At 38.5% G+C, this 20209-nt stretch overlaps 1 protein-coding gene across 4 annotated transcripts in view; it reads left to right on the forward strand.

The window, feature by feature from the left end:
- Kcnj16 (potassium inwardly rectifying channel subfamily J member 16) overlaps positions 1–20209 on the forward strand; it is a 45238-nt gene that overhangs the window by 21824 nt on the left and 3205 nt on the right. The window contains exon 1 of one of the 4 annotated variants that reach the window (XM_090350197.1): positions 19419–19470. The exons of the other annotated variants lie outside the window; for them this stretch is intronic. The gene's annotated coding sequence lies outside the window, so the exon portion shown is untranslated. Of the gene's footprint in view, positions 1–19418; positions 19471–20209 lie in introns of those variants that run through there. 4 annotated transcript variants of the gene reach the window in all.

Genomic DNA, 20209 nt, shown 5'->3' on the forward strand with positions numbered 1-20209 from the left:
TATTGTGTTTGCCCACCCTGTAGAGACCCATCTTTTTTTAATGGAAGGAGCATAGTTGGCAAGACTGCAATGTGTCTTGGAGAAAAGTATTGAGACTATGTGGAGTTGTTGTCATGAATTTAATCATACATTATTTATATAGGAAGAAGAACTTTAATTCTTTCCTTATAAAATAAATCTCATTTTTCTCTCTCTTATCTCCAATGAGCCTTGGAATAGTATCCTGAGAACACAGAGGAAGTTAGAGACAATCACCCCAGAGACTCTGACAACCTATAATCTGGAGGGTTGTGGCTCAATTAGCTACTCCTCAATTGAGTGACTTTTCCTGATTTCCTGCCTTTTCTCTGCCTTTAAGTGGATCAGTCTCTTAGATACTCCTTAATCTCTTTTGATATGAAACCTGACACATAGGGAGCACAAACTTACTGACAATTTTTAAAATTAACTCCAATATAAAGAGGAGGGAAATTAAGATACAAAGTGTGAACTTCTTTTAAGTGCTTTCACTCCAAAAGTAATATCCCAAATGGCTCAGGTCCAAGAAACATATGCATGATTTGTTTTCAGGTTTAGGAAAATCCAAACCAGCCAGTTACACTTTTGTTATGAGAGAGGTAGAATATGATTTTAACTCCAAAGAAAGATTTAGAAATTCATGTCAGTGACAATTGGTTTCTTCCATGGTTTTAACCCAACTGTATTTAACTAAGTTTGACTTTTAGACATTACCTTAGGCTTCACACCACTGGATGAGCCCAGTCTCTGTGTCCAGTAAGGCAGCCAAAGTCAGGGAAGGTATGCTAGGAGGGCTTGGCATGATAACCAGTCCAGGAGAGTTAAGGCCAAGGACATTTTGTTATGTATGCACAGTGTAATAGACACGAATCGTTTCACATTTTGATCCTGTCAGATAGGGCCATACCAAAGAATCTGTTTTGAACCAGCTCTGTCCAAATGGCTTTGTCTGACATTACCTACCCTGACAGCTTCCAGCCAGCCAAGGCAAAAGCTCCTGTTTCACACAAGCACCACCAAGATTCGGATGAAACTTTCAGAACCCTTGTTATTTTACAAGTCTATCTCATTTAAATTTCAGAATGACATTGTTTAACTGGTTTTTTTGGGGGGGAGGTTGCTGTTTGCTTCATAAATTTGAGATCTATGCAGGTATACAAAATAAAAATGTCAACTTCTGGGTGCTAGTGGCTTACACCTAGAATTCTAACTACTCGGGAGTCTGAGATCTGAACATCTTGGTTCTAAACCAGCCTGGACAGAAAAGTCCAGGTGAGATGCTTACCTCCAATTAACCACTGAAAAACTGAAAGTGGCACTGTGGCTCAAAATGGTCAAGTGCCGAGTTCAAGCCCATGACCAACAATAAGAAAAGAGTGAGAAGAAATACAAGTCAGCTGAAAGAAAGTCAGTAAAGGAGTATAGGACAGGAAGCAGGAAAATAAGCCAATATCTTGTTTAAAAAATTAAAAGATTTGGGGGACTGGAACAATGATTCATAGTCCTAGTTAATTGAAAGGTAGATAGAAGAGGACTATAGTTCAAAGTTAGCCTGGGTCAAAAAGTCATTGAGGCTTTATCTCAAAGAATAAGCTTGACGTGTTGTGATTTATGTCTCAGTCTTATGTTTGAGAAAGATACTTATAGAAGGATTGTAGTCTGAGGTTGGCCTAAGCAGGATGACAAAAGCCTATTTGAATAAAGACTGAAGGCCAAAGTGTTGGAGATGTGACTTAAGTGTTAGAGTGCTTGCCTAGTTAAGCACAAGGCCCTGAGTTTAGACCCCAGTATTTCAACAAACAAACAAACAATGATGATAATTAGAAGACTTGAATGGTTGATGAAGTCTTCCTAATACTGGGTACTTTTAATCTTTTAGATGGATGATTATATTATCATTGTTCACCTCATAACACTGATTAAAGGCTATATACTAGCTAATAAAACAATGTAACCCTTGTTTGTACTGGCTCAATATGAAGCATCTCATATGCTAGCTAGCTGAAGTGAATTCACGTTCTCATTATTAGCACAACTAGATTGTTGTACAACATGTGTTCAACAAAGTTTTGAATACAAGAGTATATATCTTTAACAGTTTTGTCTGTCTTTCTAATACTATCTCCAATGCTGTTCCTTCACCATTCCAGAGATTTCCATTACAAAACAAGGCACAAAGAAAAAAAGTAAGAGAGACAGAGTTAACCTTCCCATTGTAGATCTGGAATATCTCCAATTATACACATTTTTATTACTTTCACTGGGGATTCTCTGTGGAGAAAAATCTATTTTTGTTGAACCAGTTCCTTGATTTTCTGGGAAAGAATTCTTTTTCTTCTTACTCCTCTGCTCTCTGTCTCCCTGCTCTTCTTTGTTATCCTTCTGGACTGGATGCGGATGAGCTTTTTGTACAATCCACATGCCCACATATCCTCCTTGGGACCTCTTCCAGTTTCTGGAGGTCAGAACCTTTAGCCTCCCATGCAATTCTCTCTGTTCCTGGTTCTGAGATGGATTATTCCTTAATGCTTTCACATAAGTGGGTGAACACCACATCTCTGGGAACTCAGGCAATATTTTTAATAGTTAATTCTATTCTGAACGTAGGCCCAAGCTCAAAAGATTGGGCCATCCTGTGTTTTCTGATTAACCTGGTACCAAGTCCCTGAAAGAAGTGGTGGAGCTGGGCTGGGGGAAAGTTGTCACCAAAGGTGGAAGCAGGGGACTCACAGACACATATCAGTTGCATCATCATCTAGCCATGTGCTAGACCTGCAAGCTTCATTCTTCTCTTGATTTCCCCCCAGTTTTAGATTATGAATAATTAACAGGAGAGATATTCCCTGATCATACCATATTTCATCTCTTAACTATGTAGGGGCATGAGAGTTGGCATGAGAACACACAATGTTTTGGGAAACAAAAACAATCTGTATTTGAAGATAGATTTTCAATTTGAAGGAAGAGTTGACTATGAATTAAACTCAGGGGCTGCTTCTTGGTGAGCGAGGGCTCTTACACTGACGTGACCTATATATAGCCTTTTTCATCATTTTCTCAGTGAATGTGTCCATTTGCTTTTCTTCACAGAAAATTTACACCTGAGATTTGGGAATTTGAATACTAAGTTTATGCTTCTCAGCTAAAGCCAATACTTATTCCTCTGGTCCTAACTACGAATAGGAAAAATTCAGTTCTTAGGGGAAATTTTTTCAATAACATCTTTTATTAGTATTTTAAACTTCTTCATACTCCTAAGCCCTGACATTTTAAGATCACATATTGGTGCAAAATGGCACATTGATTAAGTGGAAGCAAATGGAACTGTTCCCCTACCAACCCCAAATCAAAGGATATCATGGGCTGGAAATTTAAAAATGTTATAAATAATGTTTAATAAAATCAGTAACTAAAATGGTTGATTTTTCTGGGTGCATTAGAAATTTTTCTGTATACAGCTTCATTGTGTACATTCTTGGCTAAGAAGGAATTTTGATTTGGACGTGATAATTCTATTTGTCCAAGCAAAGTATTACTTCAATTTTCCTAAGCACATTCTCTCCTGGATGAATTCGCCCAAGGAATTAAGGTTTAAATTCCTGAACTGCCTTTTGCTCAACTACTTGGATGATTCCATCATCCTCATTAGATGGTTTAAAAGGGATAACAAAATGTGGTATACAAAAATGGTATGAATGATTTATCCCAATTCATACGTAATTGAATTTCTTACCACTTCCTTTCAATGACTTATGCGTGGTCCCAACTTTCTTCACTAGTCTCTAAAGTAACAAGTAAGCACAAAATAGTATGCTGAGAAATACTTTTTTCATATATTTTTATTGTAATTAATAGAAGGGTTACATTATATTCACCAGATAGAAGGTGCATTGCTTCACATACATTGATACCCTTTCTCATGTCTTGGTCCCCATTCCCCTCCCCCACCCCTACCCCTCATCTTCTTTTTCCCCCCTTCCCTACCCGACTTCAAATAACCAAATACGTATATATATGATATATCAGATAAGCAGGTGAAAAACTATAACAATAGGAGATAATCAAGGGACAGCAAAAGAGATAAGAGATAACATAGTACATTAAGGGCAACAATCACTCATTATATGGCTTCTGTTTCTATATCCTGGAGGTCCTTTCATTTAGCATCTTTGAGAAATACCTTTGACTCTCAAATTCTGAGGACAATGTCTCAAATCCATCTTTTAAAAAAAATAGCAGGCTTTGTGATCACATTAGTAGTATACCATAGAAATCTTCATTCTGAGGGCTGTCTAGGCAGAATGTCTGTAGTACAGTAAGTCTTAGGTTCTTTTTTGGGGTGATAGAGGTTGAACTCGGGGCCTGGGTGCTGTCCCTGAGCTATTTTGCTCAAGGATAGCATTCTGTCACTTTTGGCCACAGCTCCACTTCCAGTTTTCTGGTGATTAATTGAAGAGAAGAGTGTTATGAACTTACTTGCACAGGCTCACTTTTAACCATGATCCTCAGATCTTAGTCTCCTAAGTAGCTAGAATTACAGGCTTGAGCTACCAGTGCTGGGCAGTCTTAGGTTCTAAAAGGTAGTAATGGTCCGCATAATCCTTTGTTGCGCTCCTTACAATGTCTCATGTAGAATTAAATGTTGATGAAGTAGAAGAATACATAAAGACATTTTCTGGGTTGTTTTCCCCCAGCCCATTATAGGCACCAATATAGCTGACTATGACATACAGACTCGTACAGAAAAGGCTTAAAGGGAAGCTTTCCCCCATCTACCCCAAATTCAATACCCCAGTGCCTGTCAAAATGAATATTCCAGCCCAGGTTGTGTTGGGAAATAGGTAATCCCCTTTTTCTTGTGGATGACATTGCTGACTTAGGTAGTAATGATTCACAAACACATATTCAATGAAATTTAAGTCTTCCGAATCAGGACATGATGATGGATTCTTACTCTATAATACCATAGTGGAAACATGCAAAATACAAGTGCTTCAGGAAACAGAAAATGAGATGCTTGGGAAATCAAAAGTCTTTCAAATGCACTCAGTCCTGACATGTATTTCAATCTTCCATTCTCTGTGGCAAGTGGCAATGCTTTCCTTGCTGAGGGGTCTTGAGTGGGCAGACGCTAATAGAAAGCTAAGCTCCTGTGATAATTGCTGGCATTGTAGGGTATTGTTTTCAGAGGCTCTCTATCTGACTCTTGCTAGCCTGAATCTTTTGTCTTGTGTTTTTTAAGTCCTTCACAATATATCAGTATTCACAGGGGAAATGGGAATTGAGCCAAAAGTCAGTTAAGCTTGCTTTATTTTCCTTCCCAATAAAGATGTCCCAAGTTTTCATTTTGACAGCTTAAAACAGAAACTGAAGCATTTAAAGGTCAAAGAAGTTGTAGACACTATCCAGGGAGTTTCTGGTCCACAAGTAAATCACGTCTGTGAGTTGAATGATTCTCGGCAGTTGGGAGAGACTAATAAATAGACTCTAAATTGCCAAAGAGGACAATTTACTGGCCTTTCTCACAAGTAGGGGAAAAATAGCAACCGAGAGATAGGACTTGGATTTCTGTTGGAATACCATAAATACCAGCGTTGAAGAAGGTCAAAAGTCATGGCACATATGCTTTCCATAAATTACATTTGTTTGGGAGTGAATGGCTGGCTTAGTCAAAGCAGCTCCAATGCAAAACTCTATGAGGTCTATTAAAGGTCAGTGGCAGGCAACCTGGCATTTAGAAATGCAGTGAAAAGTGTTGTTGTCATCTTTGAAAAGTGAAAAGTGAGTGATTGTGTCACAGCACTTGTATTTTAAGTGATACTTGCTGTTCTTCTGGGCAGCTCTGTCGTGTCTTCCTGAAAGTTATGAAGGTCAAAGCAATTAGGTGCTGAAGAGAATGATCAAGTAGGTCTGGGAAATGGCTCATCCGAGCACTCACCACATAAATAGTCCGCAGTTAACATTCTTCTTAGAGGGATTTGTATGTGAATGGTAACGTTGCTTTGCATAAGATGAGCTGGCTTTCGATTACCATTTGGTTCCTTAAGAATGGAAGCAGAAATATGTGACCTATGATTTAATACTTACCAAATTCCAGGTGCTCCAAGGAGAATAGCTTTGTTTTTATCCTCACAATAAGTAATCCATGCATTTGGATTTCCTGGAGGTAAACATAAAGTCAAAGAGCTAGTACCAGAAGGGTAGTCTTAGTGGTGATCAGTTTGATTCAAACTCATGTCTGTCAGAAACTAGTCTTGTGTCTAAACATTCAAGGTAGTAGTAATAGATCTTAGTTTTGGTATGGACAAAGATTGAGTGGAACAATCAAATCAGATTGAAGAGATGAATCCCAGAAATATACAAATGCCCTGGGTTTTTGATTCCTCGGTATCATATATACAGAAATAGTCGGAAGTGGTGCTATGGCTCAAGTGGTAGTATGCTATCCTTGAGCAAAAGAAGCTCAAGGATAGTGTCCAGGCCCCGTGTTCAAGCCCCAGGACTGGCCAAAAAAAAAAAAAGATTCCTAAACTTGGTACTATTGGTAGATCACATCTGTAAATTCTAGCCACTCAGGAAACAGATCACAAGATTTCGATTTGAAGTAGCTTGAGCAGGTATGCCCATAAGACTCTTACCCCAGAACACACACACACACACACACACACACACACACACACACACACACACACACAGAGGATTCCTAAAATAGACTTTGGTGCATAAAGGCAAGAAAGGAATGTAATCATAGTCCACTATGGTCTGCAATAGGGAAGTGCTAAAGTGGACACTGAGAAGGGGAAACTGAATATACATGCCTGTTTAGTTCTAACTCTGCAGTATGTAGTCCTGATTGGTACCAACAGCTTTCTTGATTTCTCCAATGGATCTCAAGTGGCTAAATCTGATCCGACTCCCTTTTTTCTCCACCTCATTTCAAATGAGATCTGGTTTTACTTAGATGAATCAAATGTCACTGTATTTGTTTCTGTGAATTGTTCCAGAAAAAATTACAGCATCAGTCTGATTTTAAATGTCTGTAAGACTGTCTGCCTCTCTAGCTATTTATAGCCACCTTTTAAAAGGTCTAATAAATGCTTTTAGATTACAATTGGTTTGTTTTCTCCTTTCTCAGCCTCAAAATTGGTACACTTCAAAGAAGGAACTGAAAAATGCCTACTTTTTTTACAGATGTGTATGTTATTGTAAAATTATAGAAGCATAAATGTGTAGATGGAAAAATATCACATTGAAAGGAGAGGACCACAGTTATTATTTTTTATACATTATGTCTTTTCTCCATATTTTTAAATATATTTTTTGTTTTTTTCATATATTTTTATTGTAATTAATAGAAGGGTTACATGATATTTGCCAGATAGGAGGTGCATTACTTCACATACATTGATACCCTTTCACATGTCTTGATCCCCAATTCCCTCCCCCCCACCCCCACCCCTAATCTTGTTTTCCCCCTTCCCTATCCAATTTCAAATAACCAAATACAAATATATCCGATATATCAGGTAACAAAGTGGGATACTATAACAATATGAGATAACCAAGGGACAGCAAAAAAGATGAGAGATAACATAGTACATTATGGACAACAATCATTCTTTATATGGCTTTTGTTTTTATATCCTAGAAGTTCTTTCATTTAGCGTCATACTATATGGCCTTATGTATCAAGATTTTGCTCTATTGCAAATCTCTGCTAGTAGAGCCCAAGGTTTCTACTGATTATGACAAATGAGGGAAACCATTGAGCCTAAGTTCTTTTGAGTCTGACTTACTTCACTTAATATGACTTTTTCTAAGTCTTTCCATTTCCTAACAAATGGGGCGATATCGTTCTTTCGGTCAGCAGCATAGAATTCCATTGTGTACAAATACCACAACTTTTTGATCCATTCATCAACTGAGGGACATCTAGGTTGGTTCCATATCTTTGCTAAAGTTTTTATTACTATAGCTGTTTTATTATCCTGTTTTTATTTGCATGAAGCAATTTGGTAAAGATTTTTCCTGTTAGGTTTGACCTTCATCTTTTTGATGGTTACAGAGTGATTATGTGATTATTCTACTACCTATCAACCAAACCCACAATTATTAGATGGTTAAGCAATACTCACAATTTGTCATATCAAGAAACCCTCCAAAGCATCAATGGTGTTTATCAATGGCCATTTTTTTGGAATAACTTACTATAAGTGGAATTTCTGTATCAGAAACTCAAGTAGTAGAGTACCTATCTGGCAAGAACAAGACCTTGAGTTCAGTTTCAGTGACATTAACACTTGCATGCACAGGCACTCGTGCAAATACATATGGGCTGAAATTTCCTTGAGGGAAAGCGACATCTTTGTATTGTTCAACTATTTATGCATCCATTTGATCAAAGCAGAGATAGTGAGCAATTACATGCCATATATTGCTTTAGCTGCTGTGGAGATGATAGAAAATAGGAAAACTGTGGATTTTTCCTCATGCAACCGACACTATATGCTATGGGGCAATCCAACCATCCCACCAGGGAAGCAATCTTTTGTGTTGAGTAGGGCTTGTCAAACTTTCCTATAAAGAGCCAAAGTACTCCAATTGCACTGGGAAGTTTGTTTCTTAAGCAGATAGTGAGCTGTTTTGATTTTGTGTTTCTATAATAGGAAAGATTAAAATACCAAAGGGCAATAGCAAGAGTCCTACTAGAAGCTCTTTCTAGGGACCAGAAGACACAGTCCACTGAGGATATGAGATGATGGTTTTGACAACAGTGAGTACACAAATTACTTTGAAGTCAGCCAATATTCTAGATGCTGCTGATAGTATACACAGTAGCAGTTGCGGTGATGGGCAAAATCATATTACTGTACCTAGAAAATGCACATTAATCTAATTTGTTTCCAGTCCTGGGGCTTGAACTCAGGGACTGAGTGCTGTTGTTGAGCTTCTTTGTGCTCAAGGCTAACTAGCTCTCTACCACTTGAGCCACAGCACCATTTTCAGCTTTTTCTGAATAGTGTACTGGAGATAAAAGTCTCATAGATTATCTGCCAGGGCTGGCCTCAAACCATGATCCTCAGATCTCAGCCTCCTGAGAAGGTAGGATTACAAATGTGAGCCACCAGCACCGAGCTTAATCTCAATTTTATCTGTCTGGGTTTTTCCCCCCAAGTTTCCATTGTGTCACAAGTAAAACTAAACATCCCAATTTTTTTTTCAAAAAAAAAAAAAGGAGCTTAACGTCTCAAATGATTTTGGAAGTGTGGATACTGTTTTGAATGGAAGCATATGGCAAGACAAAATATAAATATGATCTTGCCAACTGTCTTCGTAAAAAGCATGATCTGTGTCCCTCCTTCCCCTGAATATTTAGGTAGGTATCACCTCATCTTTGGATCTCCATTTTTACCTTCAGTGATAACATTCAATACCCTTGTGTCCTCTTCTCAAGATTCAATCTTGATTGTAGTGTTCTGATTGGTTGCTTCTGCCCCAGATACAGGTGGAGGAAACATGGTAGTCAGAGAACCACTCCTGTAACAACCCTAGTGTCATCTGTCAGCCTAATCCCAGACACAATCACTTCTTCCCTGATCAGTATTTTCCCCTGTCCATCTTTCAGTTTCTCCAACTGTCTACTGCACAGCCAGTAGTCATTTAAAAATGCAAATGCTATCATTTGCTTCTCTTAGTTAAGATACTTCACTAGCTTTCTCTGTTCTTGAGAGGAAAACACAAAATGTAGCTCAACCTATATCATATAATTAATGCTATAGCTCCCTTTAACCTCACTGTTGATCTACTCCTTTCACTGGCCACACTCAGTCCTTTGGAAAGTCTGCTCTCTGTGTCTCTGAGAGCCACACAACCTTGACAAATAGTCTTTCTTCTGCCTGGGAAGAGTTTTTTCTTTCTTTCTTATCTCATTAACTCCTGCTCAGCTTTCACATCATAGCTTGGGATCTCTCTCTCTCTCTCTCTCTCTCTCTCTCTCTCTCTCTCTCTCTCTCTCTCTCTCTCTCTCTCTCTCTCTCTCTCTCTCTCTCAAAAGATAAGAGCCCAGAGGTATTTATGAATTAAACTATAAAAAGTGAGAGTTTTCAAGGTTGACACAGATATATTCTTGGTATTTTATTTTTTATTCCTTGTGCATGCCATTTTGAGATAAATCAGCTACTGTTCTCGAGGGTTAAAGGAATATCATGAGGCTTCACGTGTGTAAGATGATCGTATCATGAAACTAAGGTGTGGTGGATCCTCAACAGGAGCCTTTGATCTCCATATTCCTGTCCATCATTCACTTTCATGTAAGGATCATATTGTGATTTGGGACTCTGCTCCACATTGGCCAAAGTTGAAATTCAGTTTTATGACGATCCCTCTGGAAGAAAGAGACCAGGGATGAGTGAGAAGGCAAGTGGTTATGTAAGCTAGGTGAAACAAGGTGACAGATTGGAAGAACCTGCAGTCAGTGGTAAAGTGCCAATGAGTTCCTGTAAGGATGCTTGGTTCTCATGAGAAACAGGTCTTAGAATTAGCTTAGAACAAGGAGCACAGCAGACAACTACTCCTATAAATCAGGAGAGCCTTAACAACCAGATAACAACTATCATATTAAACAAACAAATAGCCAGGTGGAGTGAGATGCATTTTACCTAAGGGTAGAGGAAGGGAGCATTGTTGTGATTTTGAATGTCAGGCTCTGGGCCAAGCCTTTTCATATGGCTCTTGCCATACAGCAATCTCCTCTCTTGCTCCCAGCCTTTCTCCACATTGGCACTTTATTTTATTTTCTGAATGGTTGTTATGACAATCACCGATTCTCTCATTTTATTCTATCTGTCTTTATTGATGTGTAAGTTCCCAAACATAAGCTCAACAAAGATGTGATTGTATCCTTCAGTGTTCACAAGTCAGTTTGGCTCATAGTAAGAATTCATTTTTTTAAATCAATTAAAAAATACACTAATGTTGGGCATTGGTGATTCAAGCCAGTAATCCTAGCTACTCAGGAGTCTGAGATGTAAGGATGGCAGTCCAACACCAGCCTAAACAGGAAAATCAATGAGACTCTTATGCCCAACTACCAAAAATAAAATAAAATAAGGTAGAAGTGGGGCTGTGGCTCAAGTAGTAGAGAGTAAAGGAGTACAAAGACAGTGTTCCAGGCCCTGAGTTCGACCTCCAGGACTGGCATTAAATAATTAAATAAACAAATAAAGAAATAAATACCATGAAGCTAGTTAGTAGCAAATTTTCCGTAGGGAATTTAGTGGTCATTGAGGAAATGCTTTGTGCCAAATATTGAATGATGTCTTTTAAAGGAATATAGAATCTTATTCTAATTTCTGTCCTTAGCCAGATTTAACTTAAGAGTAAAAAAAATCTATGCAATTTGGGCTACTCAGAAACCAATAGAGAGATGGGTGGAGAGATTTTAAGAATGAGGACAAGAGAAATCACTAGATTTCATCTTAGAAGAGTGGCATTGATGCAGAGGTACTGTGTTCATCTTAGAATTGTGTAATGTATACACAATTATAAGAAAGAATAAGTGGGATAATCACCTTGTGAATTTCTTTATATGGTTTGCTTTGCTAGCTAATCATGCTTCCATTAGGTTTGTTCCTTAGACTAAGTAATTGTGAGACTCTTAAGCTGAGTTGAGTGTGTGTGTGTGTGTGTGTGTGTGTGTGTGTGTGTGAAAGAGAGAGGGGGGGGGAGAGAGAGAGAGAGAGAGAGAGAGAGAGAGAGAGAGAGAGAGAGAGAGAGAGAGAGGAAAAAGGGTAGGATAGCCTATGATACAGTTGTAAAAAGAAAAATGTTGCTTGATGGCTTGGTGTTTTGATTAAGTATATTATATAGTACAGAAGTATAGAAGTAGCTGTCAGTGGGAGAAAAATCTGAACCCTAAACCCCTCTTGCAAATATGCATCTCCCAGTACTTATTTTGTTGAGAGGAGAGGCACTGATGCAGAAGCATTGTACTCATAAACATATCTGCTGAATGGCAACCACTTTGTACAATGAATGAAAGACAACATATTTTTAGAATAAAAAAAATCACAGCAGTGTTTTCAGAGAAGCAGGGTTGATGGCTCAGATGTTGGTTGATATCCCTGAACATCTTCCAATGATCTCAGTGGCCACTGGTAACAGTTCCAGCCTCCAAAAGACTCAGTGTTCAGTAGGAAACTCTGCTGAGTTGATTGAGGAAAACAAGCAAATGAACAACAATAACCACCCAAACCCCAATGTACCAATGTAGCTATAGAAGTCAGGGAAGTAGACTGCTCCTCCGTGACCTGGCCACACTCTGGATGAGGCTCACTCATGGATCAGACTGAGCCTTGTTGCCATATGTCCAGGAAGCCTGGCAGGAAGTAGTTGTGTCTTGTCCTCCTTGGATTCTAAAATGGTGACCAAAGCATGGCAAAATGACTGAAGGAGAGAACAGAACAAAATAGAAAAAAAGGAAGTAAAAAGACTCAGAAACAAAATTTAAGAAATGAAAGCAGAAATAATTCCAAGTTTTTTTGTAAATCCAGTTCATTTTGGGGGCTTAAATAAGGAATTTAGGCCTTTTCAGGAAAAGCAGCTTATGCACCTACCTGTAGTGATATGGAAAAAAAATACAGACCAAATCTGACGTCAAAGGAGACAAATGATTGCAATTACACAGTAGGGTTTGGAGGGAGCAAGAGTGAATAAAGGAAGGCAAGCCGCAAGAAGTACAAGAGCTGCTGAGAAGGAAATGTGAGAATCCCATGGACATTTCCACAAGGGGAAGCTTCAGCTGAGGTGGAGCAGGTTGAGGGGTGGTGGTAGTGGAGTAATGTTAGAGAAAGTAAGACTCTATCTTCTAGAGCTTTGTGCATGTCTGATGAAGAGTTACCAGAAAGATAGAGCTTAGACATCTTTCCAAAGCAAGAAGTTGCAGAACGAGTTTTGGACAAAAATCATAAAGAAGCTGAACTTTCCTTTTAGCAGTTTGTCCTAACTCACTCAACAACCCTCTCTTATTCCTCCTCAGCAATGGGACACCCCCCCCCCATCCTGACTGTATTCTGCCTCATTGCTCCTCAGAGAAGCCTGTGTTTTTTTCCAGGGCGATGACCTGCCTGAGGAATGAGGCCACCTTTTCTTCTCTTGACTCCATCAGGGATCACAGTTCCACCGAAACTTATCTGATCTCATAGATGCCAAAAGAGTAATTTGATTAGTGGTGATTCAACTGTCAGCTATCTCACATTCTTCATGTGCAAAAGAAGGGACTTGGTAGCCACAGACTCCAGAGACATAAATAATTGGATTTCACCAAAAAATACATTCTACCATTTTAATGGTAAATCTCAAATTATACCTGGTAAATAGTGAATATATTTAGGCTAAGGAAATGCTAATGGTGAGGTTGACATCTATCATTAATGGGACACAAGTTTTTTAACTTTTTGTGCCCTGCCTATGCTAAGGGAAAGTTTACCTATGAAGAACTAGCTCCAAGAACACTTTTTCTAGTAGACGGCTGGATTTGAAAGGATGTGGCAAAAAAAGACAGAGACAATGCTTCACAACTTATGGGGCACTGACTGGGCACTTTGGGGCATAGAGCAATAAGGAATGAGCAAATCTATGGATTGCTCATTTATTGCCTAAAATGTTTCCTATTGGGTTTATGATCCGTTGCCCAGATACTTATTGGTAAGAGTTTGAGTTTTAATCAGTTCCTTCTAGTTAATGTAAATTAAGAGTCAACAAAACAGTCAAGGCATCAATATGTTGTCCCTACTCTTTGTTGTTAATAATGGAAAGATTATTTCTAAGTCTTTCCATTTCTTTGCAAATGGGGCGATGTCATTCTTTCTGACAGCAGCATAGAATTCCATTGTATATAAATACCACATCTTGTTGATCTGAGGGGCATCTGGGTTGGTTCCATATCTTTACTATGGTAAATAGTCTGCAATGAACATCATTGTGCTAGTGGATTTAGTATGTCCTTGCTTCTGGACCAGTGGGTAAATGCCAAGCAGTGGAATTGCTGGGTCATAGGGGAGCTCTATGTTTAGTCTTTTGAGGCACTGCCATACTGCTATCCATAGTGGTTGAATGAGTTTGCACTCCCACCAACAGTGTAGTAGTGATCCTCCTGACCACATCCCCACTGACATCTGTTCTTACTAGATTTCTTGATTCTGGCCATTCTAACTGGAGTGAGGTGGAACCTTAGAGTTGTTTTGATTCGCATTTCTTTTATGGTCAGAGATGTCAAGCATTTCTTCATGTGTCTATAGGCCATTCTTATTTCTTCTTCAGAGAAGACTCTATGTCTTTGGCCCATCTTTTAATGGCATGGTTGTTTCTTTGGAGATTAGTTTGGGAGTGATTCAATTTTTTGAGCGGTTGACATATTTTAGATACGAGGCCTTTGTCTGTTGTATGGTTAGTGAAGACCTTCTCCTACTCTGTAGGCTTTCTACTTCTGTAGGCTTTTTAATTTGCGTCCCACTTATCCAGACTTTCTCTGATTTGTTGTGTTTCTTTTTCCTTATTAAGAAAGTTTCAACCTGTGCCAAGGAGACTTAGTGTATCTCCTATTCCTTCTTGTAAAGTTTTCAGTGTATTTGCTTTTACCTTGAGGTCTTTGGTCCATTTGGAGTTAATCATGGTGCAGGTTGACAAAGAAGGATCCAACTTTAGTTTTCTGCAGGTGCTTAACCAGTTCTGCCAGCACCACTTGTTGAAGAGGTTGTCTTTCTTCCATTCTATTTTTTGGCTCCCTTATCAAAGATTAGGTGGCCATTGGTCTGTGGGTTAATATCTGGGTCCTCAGTTCTATTCCATTGGTCTTTGGGCCTGTTCTTGTGCCAGTACCAAGCTGTTTTGGTCACTATAGCTCTGTAATAGAGTCTAAAGTTTGGTATTGAAATTCCTCCTGTGCTGTTCTTTCTACTAAGAATTGTTTTTGCTATATGGGGTCTTTTATTATTCCATATGAAATTTTGGATTGCCTTATCTATTTCTTTAAAGAATGTCATTGGGATATTGATGGGTATTGCATTGAATTTGTAGATAGCTCTTGGCAATATTGCTATTTTCACAATGTTAATTCTTCCAATCCACGAGCATGGGATGTTTTCCCATTTCCTCAGTTCTGCTTTAATTTCCTTTTTCATGGTTTTAAAGTTTTCATCAAAAAGGTCCTTTACATTCTTAGTTAAGTTAATTCCTAAGTGCTTTATTTTCTTTAAGGCTACTGCAAAGGGAATTGCTTTCCTGATTGTTGCCTTGTTCCTCTCATTGTTGGCATAAAGGAAGGCAGCTGATTTTTAAGGTTTAATTTTATACCCTACTACCTTGCCAAAGTTTTAAATCAGCTCAAGCACCGTGGAAGTGGAGTATCTAGGGTTCTTTAAATACAGAATCATGTCATCTGCAAAGAGGGAAAGTTTCACTTCCTCTTTCCTTATTTGGATTCCCGCTTAAGTGAAGTAAGCCAGACTCAAAGGAACATAGGCTCAATGGTTTCCCTGATTTGTCACAATCAGTCGAAACCTTGGGCTATTCTAGCAGGGATTTACAATAGAACAAAACTTAGATACATAAGGCCATATAGAATGGTGTTAAATGAAAGGACCTCCAGGATATAGAAACAAAAGCCATATAACGAGTGATTGTTGTGTTTAATGTACTATGTTATCTCTCATCTCTTTTGCTGTCCCTTGGTTATCTCGTATTGTTACAGTATTTCACCTGGTTATCTGATATATTGTATATATGCATATTTGGTTATTTGAAGTTGGATAGGGAAGGGAGGAAAACAAGATGAAGGGTGGGGTGGGGGGAGGGAAATAGGGACCAAGACATGAGAAAGGGTATCAATGTATGTGAAGTAATGCACCTCCTATCTGGTGAATATAATGTAAACCTTCTATTAATTACAATTAAAAATATATGAAAAATTTGTAAAAAAAAATCTGAACAAGAAACAAAAATGGCCTATAGACACATGAAGAAATGCTCAACATCTCTGGTCATAAAAGAAATGCAAATCAAAATAACTCTAAGATTCCACCTCACTCCAGTTAGAATGGCCAGGATCAGGAAAACAAATAATAACAGATGCTGGAGGGGATGTGGCCAGGAGGGATCACTACTACACTGTTGGTGGGAGTGCAAACTCATTCAACCACTATGAAAAGCAGTATGGCAGTGCCTCAAAAGGCTAAACATAGAGCTCCCCTATGACCCAGCAATTCACTACTTGGTAGTTACCCAACCATCCAGAATCTAGGGCACACTAAATCCACTAGCACAACAATGTTCATTGCAGCATTATTCACCATAGCAAAGATATGGAGCCAACCTAGATGCCCCTTGGTTGATGAGTGGATCAACAAGATGTAGTATTTGTACACAATGAAATTCTATGCTGCTGTCAGAAAAAAATGACATTGACCCATTTGTTAGGAAATGGAAAGACTTAGAAAAAATCATATTAAGTGAAGTAAGCCAGACTCAAAGGAACTTAGGCTCAATGGTTTCCCTCATTTGTCATAATCAGTAGAAACCTTGGGCTCTACTAGCAGAGATCTGCAATAGAGCAAAACCTTGATACATAAGGCCATATAGTATGAAGCTAATTGAAAGGACCTCCAGGATATTGAAACAAAAGCCATATAATGAATGACTGTTGTCCTTAATGTACTATGTTATCTCTCATCTCCTTTGCTGTCCCTTGGGTATCTCATATTGTTACAGTATCTCACTTTGTTATCTGATATATTGAATTTATTTGTATTTGGTTATTTGAAATTTGATAGGGAAGGGGGGAAAACCAAGATGGGGGGAGGGTAATGGGGACCAAGACATGAGAAAGGGTATCAATGTATGTGAATTAATGCACCTCCTATGTGGCAAATATCATGTAACCCTTTTATTAATTACAATAAAAATATTAAAAAATAATCAAAGGATTAGATTTTACTTGGTTCAATACTTGTCTGTGGTCCTCATGTCCTACAAGTTTGGAATTATACTTAATTGAACTTGTAATCCTGATTTTCAAAAGAGAGTTTTGAATCCCACGGACATAGAGATGATCAGTTTCTAGAGACTACTGAGCCAAATGTCCCTTCAATTAATAAGATTGCAAGAGCTTTTAATATTAGGTAGGCTGGATGGCAGAGTTGATGTTAATCCAAAATTGGTATTAATCCTAAAAGATACACAAATGTCAAATATCCAGTCAATTCAAATGACAAGTGATTGGAAAATGCACTCAACGAAGTTCACTATCCAAGAGATATAAATGTTTCTTTATGTGAACTCTTTTGATGAAGTGTTCTCCATAAACTCCTTTGTTCCTTGTAGAGTGGCAGATGAGAGATGACCAAAGCTGAATGGGTTTAGCTTGGATATTTTCTATTCTAATTTGACATGAAGAAATTTGTGTTTAAAAATCCATAATTTTGGACCGGGAGCATGGCCTAGTGATAGAATGCTTCCCTAGCATGCACAAAGCCCTGGGTTCAATTTATGAGCACCACATACACAGAAAAAGCCAGAAGTGGTTCTGTGGCTCAAGTAGTAGAGCACTATTCTTGAGAAAAGCCCAAAGCCAGTGCTCAGGCCCTGAATTCAAGTCCCAAGAATGGCAAAAAACAAATACATCATTTATGAGATTGAAAACTCAAACAATAGATGAATAACATGCACGCATTAAAACAGAATCTGTATGCTAATCTCTGTATAAATTGAAACAAACACAATAAGGAACCACAGATGATGCGGTGAATTGGGGGCAGAATTCTCACAAAGATATCTCTAAAATTATCACCTTATTAAGCCACAAACTTTTCACACACTCAGATTTGTGCCTGTAATTTGTATTAGGTGAAAATTAATTCGTTGGTGAGTGTAGTCTGGAAGGTGTTTCAAAAGTGGCTTAAGGACAGCAGTTGTTGGCACCAATGAAACTTAAAATGATGCTAATGGAACCTTATTTCAAATGAAATCTTTTTTTTCTCTTTTGGCAGCAGAAAAAGGCAGAGTCATGCAGTAGCTCTTGATTTATGAACTGTGTTTGCTAACTTTGAGCCCCTCTTGTGATGTTGGGCAATTTCCTTTCGGGAAATGGATTGGAGACATTTAACAAGAACAGCAACAACAAATTGTAGCTCTAAATCTGTTCTTAAATTGATATCATATATGCCTTTGACTATAATTCATCCTGTTCTGAGAGTACAATAAATCCTAGGATTGAGAGTAGAGTAAATCCTAGTATCTGTTTGGGATATCATTTAAACACTAGTCAGACTGAAAGCTTTAGTAACTAGTAACTGGTGGATATTATGGACCAAATTCACAAAAACACTTTATTTTCTACCTTCCAAGATGAATTTGGGTGGGCATGAGTCATGTCCTGAAATCACACAATTTTTATTTCCCAAAGCTTGCCTGAAATGATAACTAAGCAGTGGTAACTACCCAGACCAGATCTGAAAAGTGGGCAGGCAAATGGGTTGATGCGGACAGACGGGAAGGAACCCACAAAGTTTTACAGGGTTTTTAGGCAATAAGTGAATCCATCCTCCTAAGGGACCTTGTGCACAATGACTTCATTGTGGGATGAGGCTGATCTCTAGAGGGAAAATACGATTCTTTCTCACTGAAAAGAGGTGAACTCTTTCTGCCCTTTTGTGATAGGAAGAGGCTGGGTCAGTAGTGATTTGTGTACTTTGTTGGTTGCAAGAGCTGTCAGTGTCAGGGACATATATATATTCATATATTCATAGTGTACTGTACATTCCGTGTGGCAAATAGAAAGATATTTTCATATGATATCTCCACCCACATGCTCTTCTCTCACTTGGCACAGTTGGGGAATTTAGAGCCAATATAGAACCATTACCTGGGCTCACCTATTGCTTTTTTGCCTGGAGTCACTGCAGATGACTTTGATTATTACATTTCTTTTAGCGTTAAATTTCATACTTCAGCTGGGAAATTCACGGATGCCATAAAGAATACAAGGAAGAACTTCATTGTTGTTTTGATCTTTCATAGACTGAATTCACAAGGGAAAACACTGAAAGGTGAAAGGGTCTGACTGTATCCTTGCCTTCTCTCTTTAAGAGTGAAACAAGACTAGCAACTTTGGCAAATTTTTCAGGTTCCTATTCAAAGGGAAAGAGAAGAGCTGCCAGGGTCCAAGAAAAAAAAGGGATGATGGATGGGAGGAGACAAAGCAGAAGCAACTTTACACCTTGCTGAAAGCTTAACTGGGAGTTGCTGCTGTTTTTTAACTTCTGTTTTATTTTTTTTCCTCCAACCAAGAGGAAGGGTGGAGCTAGGAGTCTAATCTTTATTGGATGTGCCTGTCATTTCTGCTCTGACTAGGAAACACACAGGAAGAAAAACTTATGTGGGGAAAAGAAGAGGCAACAGGTGAGAGGCTTTCTAGTCCAGCAAACCAATGGGTACCATTCAGGTTAACATATAAAGCTACAAAATACTGCATCCTTCTTTGTAGAAAACCATTGGGCTTAAGGAGTTGGAAAGCTTGTAAGATTGCTAGACAAGTCTCTGAATTCTTGTTTGCCTCTGTATGCTAAGGATTGCTTTGTTTTGCAAATGCTCTCATGCACAGAAAAGTCTCTGAAAACAAAGCAAAATGTTTTCTATGTCAGGGCGCAAAGAAGTGAGGCATCATTTGGGTGCAATCATTGTGTTTACTTGCGCCTTCTGAATATATCAAAATGTTATTTTCTCTAATTGCATATTTTGTTCCTGTAATGATTGAGTTGAATCCTAAGCTGAAATGAGTAATCAATACTGAGTGTCTCCATGGTTCAAGAGAAGTCTCGGCTATTTTAGATGGCATAAAATTGCTCCCAATTTGGGAAACTGCTGTAAAGATGAAATTAAAAGCTAAAATGTGTTTAATTTCTCGTTCTTTCTCCCCTTTTCTCTGTTTTCCTTCTCTTTCTTTCCTTCTTTCTTCTCCCTGCTTCATTCCTTCTCCTTCTCTCCCTCTATACTTCTTTCCTCCTTCCCTCCCTCTCTTCTTTCCTTTCCTCTCTTTTCCTTCCTCTCCTTCCTTCTTTCCTCTCCTTCCTTCCTTCTCTTCTTTCCTTTCCTCTCTTTTCCTTCCTCTCCTTCCTTCTTTCCTCTCCTTCCTTTCTTC

Source organism: Megascapheus bottae, chromosome 17 (genome assembly GCF_031878675.1).
Source record: "Megascapheus bottae isolate mThoBot1 chromosome 17, mThoBot2.hap1, whole genome shotgun sequence".
NCBI classification, from domain to species: Eukaryota; Metazoa; Chordata; class Mammalia; order Rodentia; family Geomyidae; genus Megascapheus; species Megascapheus bottae.